Consider the following 13,497-nt stretch of genomic DNA (forward strand, 5'->3'; position numbering starts at 1 on the left):
TGTCCACTTGAAGCTCAAATCGAAGGAGTCGAGTAGAGCAACTCAGAAGGATTCAGGCCACAATAAGCATCCAGTTAGCATCACTGAGTCCCAAGGAAGCTTTTAGGATCATTCACACAAGCCCAGGTGCTCTCCATCATCCTCACGACCTTCAGTTTCAGAGGTAAGTTTCTGAAGTCCACCTCTTTAATTTAAGCACTCTTTGTGATAAAGCTCGATTCTATCTTGTTCAGCATCATCAGAGGATTGAAAACCCTCTATCATCATTCATTTATTTTTCAGTATAGCCATTTAATTTGATTTTCAAATTTTAGGGTTCTTCACGTTTTCTAGTAAATTAGTTAGATGTAGTTAATATAAATTCATATTAGTTACATATTTAGAATCGTGAGTGAATTTAGAGCAAGTTTGGTCTTTACATCTTCGCAAATGGTTGAGATTTGAGAGAATCAGAATTTCAAAAATGTTGGAGCTTGAGGTTGAAGACGAAGATGGAGGGTGGCGCCATTTTTTAAATCTCTGAGCAAAGTTTATTTTATTTTTAATGATAGGCGTTTTTTAAGCGAATGAATAACTTGCCCTAGTGGCCTCACATGCGCTCTTAGTCTCCTCATGCCTAAAGTCTGGGGTTCGAATCCCCCTCGCCCCAGACTTTTTGTTTCTTTTATTTTTCCATGATTTACCACTTGTTTGAAAATATAATGAATTGGGTGCGTATCATAAACACCAAGCGCGCGTTGGCTCAGTGGTGTTGTTTTGGGACTGATAACATAAAGGGCGTGGGTTCAAACCATGGTGAGACCAAAACATTATTTTTACCACTAATTTCCTTCATTTTTTCTCACAACTTCACACAATTAATTCACCTATCAAATTAAATCATTTTCACTTCATTTTTCACACACTTGTTATTTAATATATCTATTTTGTGAATAATCAAAAAAAATCATAAAAATATTATTTATTTCATATATTTTTATTAGGTTTAAAATAGTATGTTTTAGGTGTTTTCTTAAATACTTTAAATGCATATACTCATTTTGTTTTAACCTAATTATTTTGTGAATAATTTTATGGTAAAACCCTAATTATTTAGGTCTTAATTAGGTATAGATTTTATCTTTACCTTAATTAAGTTGACTTTTGTCAATTTACAAAACTGTTTTCAATCTCTGATTAAACAGATGATTAAGGTTTTCAAACAACAAAACCTTTTATCATCCAACTGTTTCTCATAAACAGCAAATCATTTTCAATTGGGCCTCTAAAAGAGTGTAAGACCCAACACCTTCTTTCTTTTCATAGTTTGTTTTCAAAAACTGTATTTTCAAAATCTTCTTTCTGTTTTCAAAACATTCTTCTGGTATTTGAAGGGAATTATTCCCGGTGAAACTCTTCAGATACCTATGTGACCTTTGTCCATCTTCACTTCTTCTGTTTTCAAAACTCTTAACTATTTATCATAAATATTCAATTGTTATCAAAACAACAAAAAAATTGCTGGTAAGGCTTTGTACATACTTCTTCAAAGGCCTCCACTCCATCCAGGTTAGGCTTTACAAGCTTTCAATTTACAGTCTTTATTTAAATTACTGTCAAATATAAACTGTACATATATTTGTTTAGAACTACGTTTGAGTGTAAACCTTAGGGCAGTTAAACTATATATATATTATAGGAATATGGCCTAGGATTGAGAATGTCTTCCCGGTGAAGGCTCTTTCCTAATTAGAGATCTGTAGTTCAAACCCCCAAGATGAAATATTCCCGGTGAAACATCTTGGCAAAAACCTTAGAACCCAAAATAGGACACATCCACCCAAAGAGGAATTATTCCCGGTGAAACCTCTTACCCATTTGCTTAGAGCCAAAATAAGTTCAAAACTACATAGTTTTCTCTTGTGCTATAACAAGGACCCTCGATTAGCCTCCTCTTGGGCTTTGTACAAGGACCCACAGGCTTCTTAAAAGCATTTCCAGCTTCCTCTTGAGCTTGTATACAAGGACCCATAACGTTTCTTATAAACATAGGAACAGGTCTTTAGTCACCTTTTAGCCTACCCTGGTGAGTTTCTTCCAATTTAAACCAGACTTTAAACAAGCTAAGATTGTCTCAATCTCATATTGAGTACACTTTTTGGAATGAGAGACATGGACAGTCTCTGTCACCCTTACCTTTATCAATCTTCCTTAGCAGAGTCTAGGATCCATGTTTGTTTCTCCTCAGCAAGAGTCAACCTTCATCTTGGGCTTTAAACAAGAAGTCTCCACTAGATAATCTTTCTGCCATCCATTTCAACAAAAACCCCTGGAAAGGGTTAGCCTCCATATCATTCCTTCATTTTTAACAAAAATCCCTGGAAAGGGTTAGCCTCCACATCATTCTTCCATTTTAACAAAAACCCCTGGAAAGGGTTAGCCTCCAAATCATCAAATCATTCTTTCATTTCAATAAAAACCCCTGGAAAGGGTTAGCCTCCAACATCAGTCCTTCAAAACCAAAGATTCATTCTCTTAGGAGATAATTTCCCCAAAAGAGTCAAAACCCCTGGAAAGGGTCAGCCTCCAAAAAACATGATAAAATCAGTCTTTTAACAGACAATTTCTCCAGCTGAGTCAAAACCCTTGGAAAGGGATAGCTTCCAAAATCACTCCTTCAAATTCAAAGACTCATTCCTTTAAAAGATAAATTCCCTAAAAAAGAGTCAGCCTCAATTCTGGGCTTTGTACAGAACACCAAAACTCCTTAATTTAAATTCTCCCCAGTAGAGTTATCATTTCAATAAATCAATAAATCAATCAAAAAGCCTCAAGCTTGGGCCTCATGCAAGCCAGCTAAAGTCAAATCTTTCATACAGTAGATAGACATAGCTTATCTCTATAGAGAGATATTTTTACTACTCTACCACATTCAAACAAACAAACATTTCAACATTTCAATTTCAATTTCAATTTCAATCAAGTCTCCCATTTAGGACTCTGAAAGACATGCTCTGGCACATCCCCAGACTTGTACACTTTCCCTAATTTGGACGAGCATCTTTCTTTCATTCAAGAGATACTAGCATACTTGCAAACACACAAGTAAGGTCACTCTCTTAATGAAATGAATTCAGTTATTCTGTCACTCTTTCAAAATGTTTGTGGTAGAATAGTACAAATACCTCTTTGTAAAGATGATTTCATGCCTCTTTACTGTAAACAGAGATCTAATTCAAGCTTCCACCTTGAGCTTCAAGCAAGGCACCAAAAACAATTAATTTCCCTAGTTAGTTCCCCGAACTACATTAAGCTTTGACTTCCACCAGGGATATGTAGGCATGAGGTTCACAAGGAATCTCAGCGAGCTAATAAAATACCAAAAATAGTCAGTTTGTCTGTCTGTCTGTCTGTCTTTTTTTTCAAAATCAATTCAATTCCTTCTCCTAACACAAAGGAGAAACTTTCCCAATCATTAGCAGCAAACACAATCACAAATGACACAGAGAAAGTTCCTGTAGAGTACTACAGATATGTAGGGTGTTTAAACACTTCCCTATATATAACCGACCCCCCGGACTCCAGAATTTCTAGTCTAGGTGAAATCCCCACACTTAGCAAACTCTTAGGGTTTAGTTGAGATCTTTTTTCCCTTTCCTACTCGTAGGACAATAAGAAAGTTCGTGTGATATCGTAGGAAGAACTGAAACAAAATTCATCCCGCCCCGGGCGCATTCTCCTTCCAAATTTCGCGTGAAGGGTCTAGCGTGCCGTCCTCCCAAGTGAAACGGGGAGGTAAAAAAAACGACACCACACATAGTGTTAGTTCATTCATATGCATAATTTTATAACATGATTGGATGTTTTCCAGTGTTATGATTTTGTTATGATGTGTTGGTTTGATGAGGATGAAACTTGTCTGAATTTTGGATATGTTTTCAATTGGGTGAATGATGTAACTATGATGTGTTATTATTTATGATTCAATAATATTTGTTAGTTTGAATGAGACTCACCCTTAACGTTGACATTTTCAGATTGGCGAGTAGCGGCTTTTGGCTTGGTGAGGATTAGCTCTTAGGCCAGCTTGTATAGTATAGCGTCAGTGTCATGCTCTGATATTGTAACACTGGGGGAACGCTAGTTTAGAGTTCATGATGATACTCTATTTTGTTGTTATTGGAGTAATTTTTAGAGATATTGCATAGATGATGTTATGCTTATCCGTTGATTAATGTTCCGCTGTGTAGAAACATGATTTTGTTAAATTGATGATATTCCCCTAAGTGAATCATGACAATTGATTTATGATAATTTGTTTTAAATTGAATTGTGGAACCCTTGTTTTTATGTTTTACTCTGATTAATTTATTTAATTTCCGCGGGGTTTAGAAGGGTGTTACAACCGCTTAATTACATAAATCTAGATTAATTAAATTAAATTAAATTAATTCACGAAATTACGGGTGTTACAAATGGTTTTTTTTCCAAACTCAACATGGTGAAAACAAGTATTAGATTCAAACATAGGATATGCTTTATGTCCTTTGACACTGTATCCAGCCAAATTACAATATGCATGAAAGTCGTTAACTGTGCAAAATAACATTGCACGCATCTTAAACTTTTCACCAGAATATGCATCACCAACATCAACACCTTTATCTCACAAAGGTTTTAAATCTTCAATTAATGGACTTAGATAAAAATCTATGTCGTTTGCAGGTTGTCATGGTCTAGATATAGTCATACTTAAAAGTTGATGCTGAAATTCGAAGCTTGTCACTCAAATTCTATGACCACAGTTGTTCTTAGAAACCGTGTTGAAAAGTTTCTCAAAAACAATATATCATGCGCGTTAAAAATGAGATAATATTAAGCTGAAAAAATGACCGTGGTAATATAATATTACTGAAGATATATTTTGTAGTAGAGTAGCGCTTATTAACAAAAGCACTGGTATATCTAATGCTAACTTGTGCCCTAAGGCACAAGTTAGCATGACCCCCTCCACCCCCCAACACACACACGCGCACGCTGGTATATCTAATGCTAACTTGTGCCCTAAGGCACAAGTTAGCATGACCCCCTTTACCCAATGACTTAAAAACAAAAATATGGAAAGAATATGGGAAATTATGTGCACAGGCAATACTTTTTGAAAATTAAATAGATTATGCACTAGAAAGTGATATAGATTATATTTTAATAGTTGAAAGTTTTTATGATGATGAATTTATAATAGACTTAGCTTTAATAGAAAATGATGAAATTTGAGACTATTTTGATGATGATTAAGCTAATAAAAATAAATTATTAAATTATTTCAATAAATAATGAGGTATCATTTTTGGTATCATAGCATTAAGATTCAAATTAATTAAATTTTAAAAAAATATTAAAATTAAAAAATAAGTATAGTTAATGAAAGATTAAGAATTATAGAACTTAACTAGTAAGATACCCGTGCTTCCGCACGGGTAAATTTATTTAATATTGTATGAAATTAATTAGATACATTTAAATTTTTAATAAATGATTTAATTACAAATAAAAAATCTTATATAAATTTAATTATATTAAATAATTATATAAAAAAAGCATCCGGAAGATGATGATAAAAAAAATGAAATTTTAACATTTAAAAATAAAAATTATCTCTCAATTTATATTAATTGTTGATTAAAATAAAATAGATACTTTATTGATAATGACCCGTGAAATAAAAAATTTATTTGATCCGATATAAAATATATTTAAATACAAATGTAAAATGAACAATAATCATATGAATTTAATTGTGTTAAATAATCTTTAAAAAAAAATCTTGAAATGAAGAAAAGAAAAAAAATTAAAAAATAAGGATATTATCTCTCTAATAAAAATAATGATTGATTAAAATAAAATAAGTATTATGTTGATAGTGACCCGTGATATTACAATATTTTTAATTTTATTAAAATTAAAAAATAAATTATTTTTTAGAGTTGATACATAAATAGAGAAAAAAATTAAAATGAAAGTAAGAAAGTGTGGGAAGAAAATTTGAGAGAAATTTGAAATTTTAATTAAGAAAGAGAAAGTGTGTAATGATCAATTAAAATAAATTAAATATTATATTGATAGTGACCCGTGAGATAAATAGATATTTAATTTTATTAAAGTTAAAAAAAATAGATCATTAATAATTTTTGTGATTAAATAAAAAAAATTAAAATGAAAGTAAGAAAGTGTGGGAAAATGAAATGTGAAAGAAATTTGAAAATTTAAGTAAGAGAGAGAGAAGAAGTGTGTTGGGAAAGAAAAAGTTGGTTATTGAAAAGTTAAAAAGTTGGACCAATGAGAGGCCGACAATTGGCGCTTGGTTATTGAAAGGTTGAAAAAGTGATATGTGATTTTGTTAGTTACCAAATTGCCCTTTTGTGTTTGTAAAAAATTTTTTAACTAAGGGCATAATAGTCAGATTGGTCAATCTTTTATTAATTGTTTGTATAGTAGATAGTTTAATTAAAAGAACAAGAGGTCATATAAAAATATTATATAATAGACTAGATTATTATTTAATAATAGGAGTTGATTTTGAAATTGAAAGAATTACAAACCACCTTTTAGAATATGAAAATAAATTAGATTTTTACAAAGCAAGGTTAAAAGAATTAAATGAATATAAAAATATCTGTCACTGAGATTTGCGACTAAAGAATTAGAGACCAAAGTTAAAATTCGGTAAGTAAAAACCGTCACTATCATGACTTATTTTAGCTATGTAAAACCATACGGATCCGGATACCTATCGACTCGCAATACTATAAAACCATACGGATCCTTATACCTATATGACCCGAAATACTACACTACTAGAAAAGTCGAAATAGTCACGGAAATTTAAAATAATATCATTATCTGAAGAAATTGATGTGATGTATAAAGATTTAAATAACACAATGAATGAAATAAAGAAAAATATTATATTATTAATAGAAAATACCAATAGAATTGCATATTATACCTTTAATAAAATAAAAAATGGTCTTAATGAAATAAATAATATACATGAAACCCTTGATGAAATTAATAGAGATAAAGAAATTGATGAAGATATAAATATTCAAAAAATTAGGAAAATTCGTTATCAATTAGAAACCTTGTTAAAACATGAAGAAAGTAATAGAAGTATAACAATAAAAGATTTAGAAGAAATATTAGTTAAAACAAAAGAAGTAAACCAACTAAAAGTAGTTAAACAAGAACCTATAACTACATTTATGTTAATAAAACCATCATCTTCGTGGAGGGGATAAAAACTGAATACATAGAAGCATTAAGAAGATCTAATGATATTGAAGAAATTTGACAATTGATGGAACAACTACAAATAATAGAAGAAGAAAATAAACAAGTAGAAAAAATAGAAAAAATAGAAACAAAGGAAGAGAATGAAGAAGTAATATTAAATTATAATTCCTCAGAAATAGGATTTGAATTAGGATCTGAATCAGATATAGACGCAATATTTATAGAAAAAGGAGAAATAAGTAATTCTAAACAAAAAAGAAAACATGAAGAGAGTTGGAATCCTCGTAGTTTTTGGGAAAACTATAAAAATGAAACTATGAATCAAAGAGGTTATGCAAAGACCGGTGGAAAATGGACAAAAGTTGCGGAATAATTTAAACCTTACTATGAAGAAACTAAATCTAGAAAATTATTATACTTACACTGTGCAAGAAATCCAGAGAATATACTACAAAGGTGGTCTAATGATATGATTATGCTTAAAGCAACCGATGAAATTTTTTTTAAGATAAACCTAATGGATGTCAAGAATTTAATAACTTATAGAACAACAGGAAATGTGCTGAAATTCTTAACAAGAATTAATGATGAAACATGGAATCAATATATAGGAATGCTAGAAAATAATCAACAATTTGCTAAACTAATAATGGAATTAATAAGTAAAGAATTCATAGGCTACAACACTCTTGAACATAAAACAGAAGTAAATAAACTTTTGCAAGAAAAGTTAGAAATCCATCTAATTAATATGCAGATATCTAATATGTATGAAATAGATAGTTACATTTGTGAGTATAAAAAATACTATTATGAATTAGATAATGAAACTAGAGAAATATATAAAAGAGTCTTTATATCCAAGTTACCATACCCACTTAGTGCAAAAATAAGAGATATATGAAAATCTCAACCAATTGAATTATGTGATAGCTTAGGAGGAATTATTCAAATCTTATATATTGAATTAAGACGACAATGCATAAAGAGTACAAGAGCTTAACACTTAAATAGAGGTAGAACCACACTTTATTGTGATATACCAGAGATAGAGCAACCAGGAAATTATGGTTGTAATCAACGAAGTAGAAAACGTTATAAAAGAAAATATAAATTAAGAAAAACTTATCCAAGAAAAAAGGCTTGTAAAAATACTAGAAGAAAGTATTTTAGAAAGAGAAAACAGACACCTAAAAAATATTGTCCAAAGGAAAAAAATAAATGCGTATGTTGGATATGCAATGTAGAAGGTCATTATGCCAATGAATGTCCAACAAAGAAAGAAAAAGATCTTAAAGAAAAATCAAAACTAATAAAGAAAGTATATAAAATATATAATTTAGAACCATTAGAAGATGAACAAAGTGATTATGATTGTAGTGTATATTAATATATAGAGGGTGGATTAAATCTTCAGAAGAAACAGAATCTAAATAGTACATATATCAAAATTAAAATTGAAAAAGAAAAAAAAGAAACTGAAGCCTATATAGATACAGGAGCAAGTATTTGAATAGCAACAAAAGCATTATTAGTAAATGGAAAATATTAGAGAAACCATTAAAGATTCAAATAGCAGATGGCCCAATACACCCACTAAATTGGGTAGCTACAAGAATTACTTTAAATGTTGAAAATAAATTATTCATAGTACCTACAATATATCAACAAGAAACAGGGTTAGATAAAATAATAGGAAATAATTTCTTACGATTATATGCACTCTTTTGCCAATACTTATCGATTAAGGCTCCATATATTAAAGGAAAACAACTAAAAGAAATTACAGATATCCCTATTATTCATTCCTCACAAACAATGTATTCATGAAAATAACCAGAGCTCTCCAAACTAAAATGTGGTGAAATTATAGATTTAGTTTGTAGAAAAATGCGTTATGCATTAATTAATTTAGAATCAGGAAGAAAAATCTCAATACATATTGAAGAACTATTAGATAAAGTGTGCAGTAAAAACCCACTAGATCCTAAAATTAATATTAAAAATGGAACTAGTTGAATTGAAACTAAAAGACCCAACAAAAGAAATCAAATGTAAACCTATGATATACACAAAACAAGATAGAGATGAATTTGCTGAAGATATTAAGAAATGTGTGAAAAAGGATTAATAAGACCATCAAAAAATAAACATTCAGCACCAATATTTTATGTTGAAAATCAAAGTGAGATTAAAAGAGGAAAGAGAAGGATGGTAATTAATTATAAACAAATAAATGATTCTATGGAAGGTGATGCGTATTTTCTTCCAAGAAAGGATTTAATTATTGAAAGAGTTAGAAATATGAGTTGGTTTAGTACTTTTGATTGTCAGAAGAATCTAAAGCTTTAACAACATTTAGTTGTCCTCAAGGTCAATATGAATGGAATGTTCTTCCAATGGGAATGAAACAATCACCAGGTATTTTCCAACGCATGATGGACTCTATCCTGAAAGAATTCAAAGATTTTTGTCTTATTTATATTGATGATATATTAGTTTTTTCAAATAAGGATCTAGATGATCACTTTAAAAAGGTAGAATTAGTACTTAATAGGTGTTTAGAACATGGAGTAGTATTAAGTAAGAAAAAAGTTATAGTAGCTCAAAATAAAATCAATTATTTAGGATTAGAAATTGAAAAGGGGAAAATAATAATGCAAAAACATGTATTAGAAAAACTTCAAAAATTTTCCACTAAACTAAAAGACAAAAAGGAATTACAAAGATTTCTTGAATTACTAACATATATTTCAAATGAAGGTTTTATTAAAAATCTTGCAGCCGAAAGAAAATTACTTCAACAAAAACTTAAGAAGGATGTTATTTGGTCATGGACCGAAGAAGACGAAATACTTATTACTAAATTGAAATATTTATGTCGAGATCTTTCTGAATTATATCATCCATCAGATGATGATCTAATTATTATTGAAACTGACGCATCAAATGAATGTTGGGGAGGTGTTATGAAGGCTAAGCCTCCTGGCCAAAAAAAAGAATTACTATGCAGATATATATCCGGAACCTTTTCAGACAGTGAAATTAATTATCCCACTCATGAAAAAGAAACATTAGCATTAATTCGGATGTTAGAAAAACATCGAATTTATGTTCTTGATAAAGAATTTTTTTTAGAACCGATTCTACTTATGTTGCAGGTTTAAAAAATATTAATCATAAAGGAACTTACAAGCAAGGGAGACTTTTAAGATGGCAGATGAAACTAGCCGAATATAATTACTCAATTACTCACATTAAAGGCGAAAAGAACGTACTTGCAGATATACTTTATAGAGAATGGAACGAATCTCAGAAGAAATCTCGAAACAAAAATTGGAGTTAAAATAAGCACTAAGAATTCACAAAATAAAAGAGCAAGAACTTATTGGAAAAGAAGTGGAATTAATCGATAAGGAAATAGAAATTATAAAATCTCAACTTAGAATAAAGAATCCACTTGAAGAGATTAAATTAAAAGAACCTAAGAAATGGTATGCAGTATTTAACGGATCATTTCCAGGAATATATGATGAATGGTATAAAGGGTATGCAACCAAAGAAGAAGCTGAAAAAGCAATGAATGATCATAGAGAATTAGAAAAATCAAGAAAAGAGATTTATCTTGGCCCAAGAACTTTTTCAGAAACAACAAAGAATAATGCACCAGAAAGAACATCCATGAAAATCTTAGGAAGAATCCCTTCTTCTTTGGATAACTTGCCAATTATGTCTCGAAAAGAGCATGAAAATCAGGTTAAAATTCTCTGAAGAAAAATTTAAGGAGAATTTAAAAAGACTTACTTACTGGACCGAGAAAGAAAATACTAATTGTTTCTATATGGTGGATAGAAAGCTTTTTGGAGTAAAAGCTATAATTACCCCAGGAGCATCCCAGTTACTAACATTTAATATGTTTCAATTTGGACTTATTGAATGCCTTTATCTAGCTAAAATTCTGGAAGAAATTAATCATTTCCCATATAATTTTAAAGAATCGGTCTAGAATTTTAAAAAGAATATTGCTGGAGAAATAAATATTTATTTAAAATTTTATTCAGCCTATCCGGATTTTACAACGAATCAACCAGCCAAGCACTTTGTCTTCATTGGAGTAAGTAATAATCAATTTCCTTTAAGAGATGACTCAAAAGAATAAATGTATGATGATGATCACTTAAATATTATTTTATCTAATCAACTTTCAAGCATATTCTTTTAAATGTCAAGCTATTGGAAAGAATTCATGTGTAAAAGTAGTATACAAAGCTCATAATCTTCTACTACTAAACAAGACAAGTGGGAGAGCACTAAAGGATAGAGATATCCATCTATTGACATCTTCCTCGAAACTATGGTTGTTCAGGAAACTTTGGAAGAATTACACAGAATTTGCTAACGCACAAATAAATAACTTGCAGGTTCTTATGGTTCTTACGGTTAAACAGCAGGAATGAACAATCTACATCTGTTTCACATGCTACAATAAAAAATAGAGTAAAAATTGTTAGTAAACACGATTAAAAAAATTGTAAGAGCTACAAAATAAAAGAGAAATAATTGAAGGGCGAATATAATTTAATGTTACCCTCTGTTGAAAGAAGAAATATAGAAAAAGATAAAACTATAGCATAAACAAATTTGAGAATCTTAGTTATATTTTTTTATTTTATTTTATAAATAGAGTGAGATTTGATCAATTTATAATGTGTAAATATAATGCAATTGTTTGATACAATTAAATATCTTTAGCAGTAAATTAAATAATATATTTTAATTGTCCCTTTTGCACACTTAATCTATGGATGTATATATAGTAACTTTTCATCCTTTGTTAATAGAGGAGGGACATGCTTATCTTTAGAAAATTGTTAAACTATGTTCAAATTATCTATGTGCGTATATTACGGAGGAGGAGACATTATTTTTCTCTATAATAAGTATATTAATAAAAAAATAATGCGGATTGATTACTAACTAAATTAGTTTTTGGTATATTTTTAATTATGACTAATTAGTTTTTATACTATGTTAGCACCCAGACAAAACAAAATATACATCTAAATATGGCAAGTCAAACCTACTATAAAATAAATCACCATGGGTAGAGTCGTATATAGTTTGTCCATAAAGAAAAACCATTTAGGTTTCTATTTTATGTGAATTCACGAGTGTGAATGTTTTGGAACGCATGTATAAATGGGTTAAATGCGATTTTTATTTCTATAAATTATTAAATTTTATTTTTGGTTCCTATATAAAAAAAATATGTTTGGTCTCTACAAAATTATTATCCACGTAGTTTTAGTCATTGTTCTTAAATCAATGTGTATTTTTAAATAATTATTTTGCATACATGTTTAAAACGTTTAAAAAAATTCATTGAAAAAAAGGAAACTCAAAATTTGATTTTAAATCGAGATTTGCATTACTTTTATCCTTATATTTTAAAATTAAAAAAATTTATATTTAATTATTCTCATTTCAAAAAAAATATAAAATTTGGTAAATAAATCTTTCACACTATTCTAAACATATTTGAAAAAAAAATTATTCAAAAATTTAAATATTAAAGAATAATTAAATACTTCTCAAGATTTTAGAAAATAACAGGAATTAAAATTGCATACACAAAAATTTTGTAGGGAGAAAAATATGTTATTTTTTTAATAGAAACTAAAAATAAAATTTGAAATACTTATAAGGACCAAAAACATATTTAACCCTATATAAATTGAAGAGGTTTTAACTTGCCACCTTCGTAATGGATGCAATTACTTTTATGTTCTTACAAAACTAATAAGAAACTCGTGCTATTGCACGGGTCCCGTTTGGATTCACATTATACGTCGTTTACTCTCATTTGTCAAATTTGAATTTATTTTTCAATTGGTTAACATTCACATAACTATAAACTTAGAATCAATCGTATAGTCGATTCACTAACTTCAATTATATAAAGCAGCAGCAAAAGAAAGATTTAAAAGATGAAGATTAAAATTGTAGCTTAAAAAAACGGAAATGTCATTTACAAACTAACACAATGCCTAGAAAACCTGTTTGAACACAACATTAGAAAGCACGATGAACAATCTACAACTATTATCTCAAAGATGCATTTCACATCTACCTGTCAATCTACGTTGTCAATCTACGTCTGCAAAAACCTTCATTATGATAAACAGATTGTAGATGTTATCTCATAGACTTGCTTTACATGTA

General features: G+C 29.5%; 1 long non-coding RNA gene across 1 annotated transcript; it reads right to left on the reverse strand.

Moving 5' to 3' along the window:
- Positions 1–11,295: 11,295 nt before the first annotated feature.
- Positions 11,296–12,008, reverse strand: LOC131657280 (uncharacterized). Its single transcript, XR_009300590.1, has 2 exons — positions 11,864–12,008; positions 11,296–11,755 (listed from the first exon to the last, which is right to left on the reverse strand). It is a non-coding gene; the product is annotated as an uncharacterized LOC131657280 (long non-coding RNA).
- Between the last annotated feature and the right edge of the window lie 1,489 nt (positions 12,009–13,497).

This window comes from Vicia villosa, linkage group LG3, assembly GCF_029867415.1.
Source record: "Vicia villosa cultivar HV-30 ecotype Madison, WI linkage group LG3, Vvil1.0, whole genome shotgun sequence".
Classification (NCBI taxonomy): domain Eukaryota; kingdom Viridiplantae; phylum Streptophyta; class Magnoliopsida; order Fabales; family Fabaceae; genus Vicia; species Vicia villosa.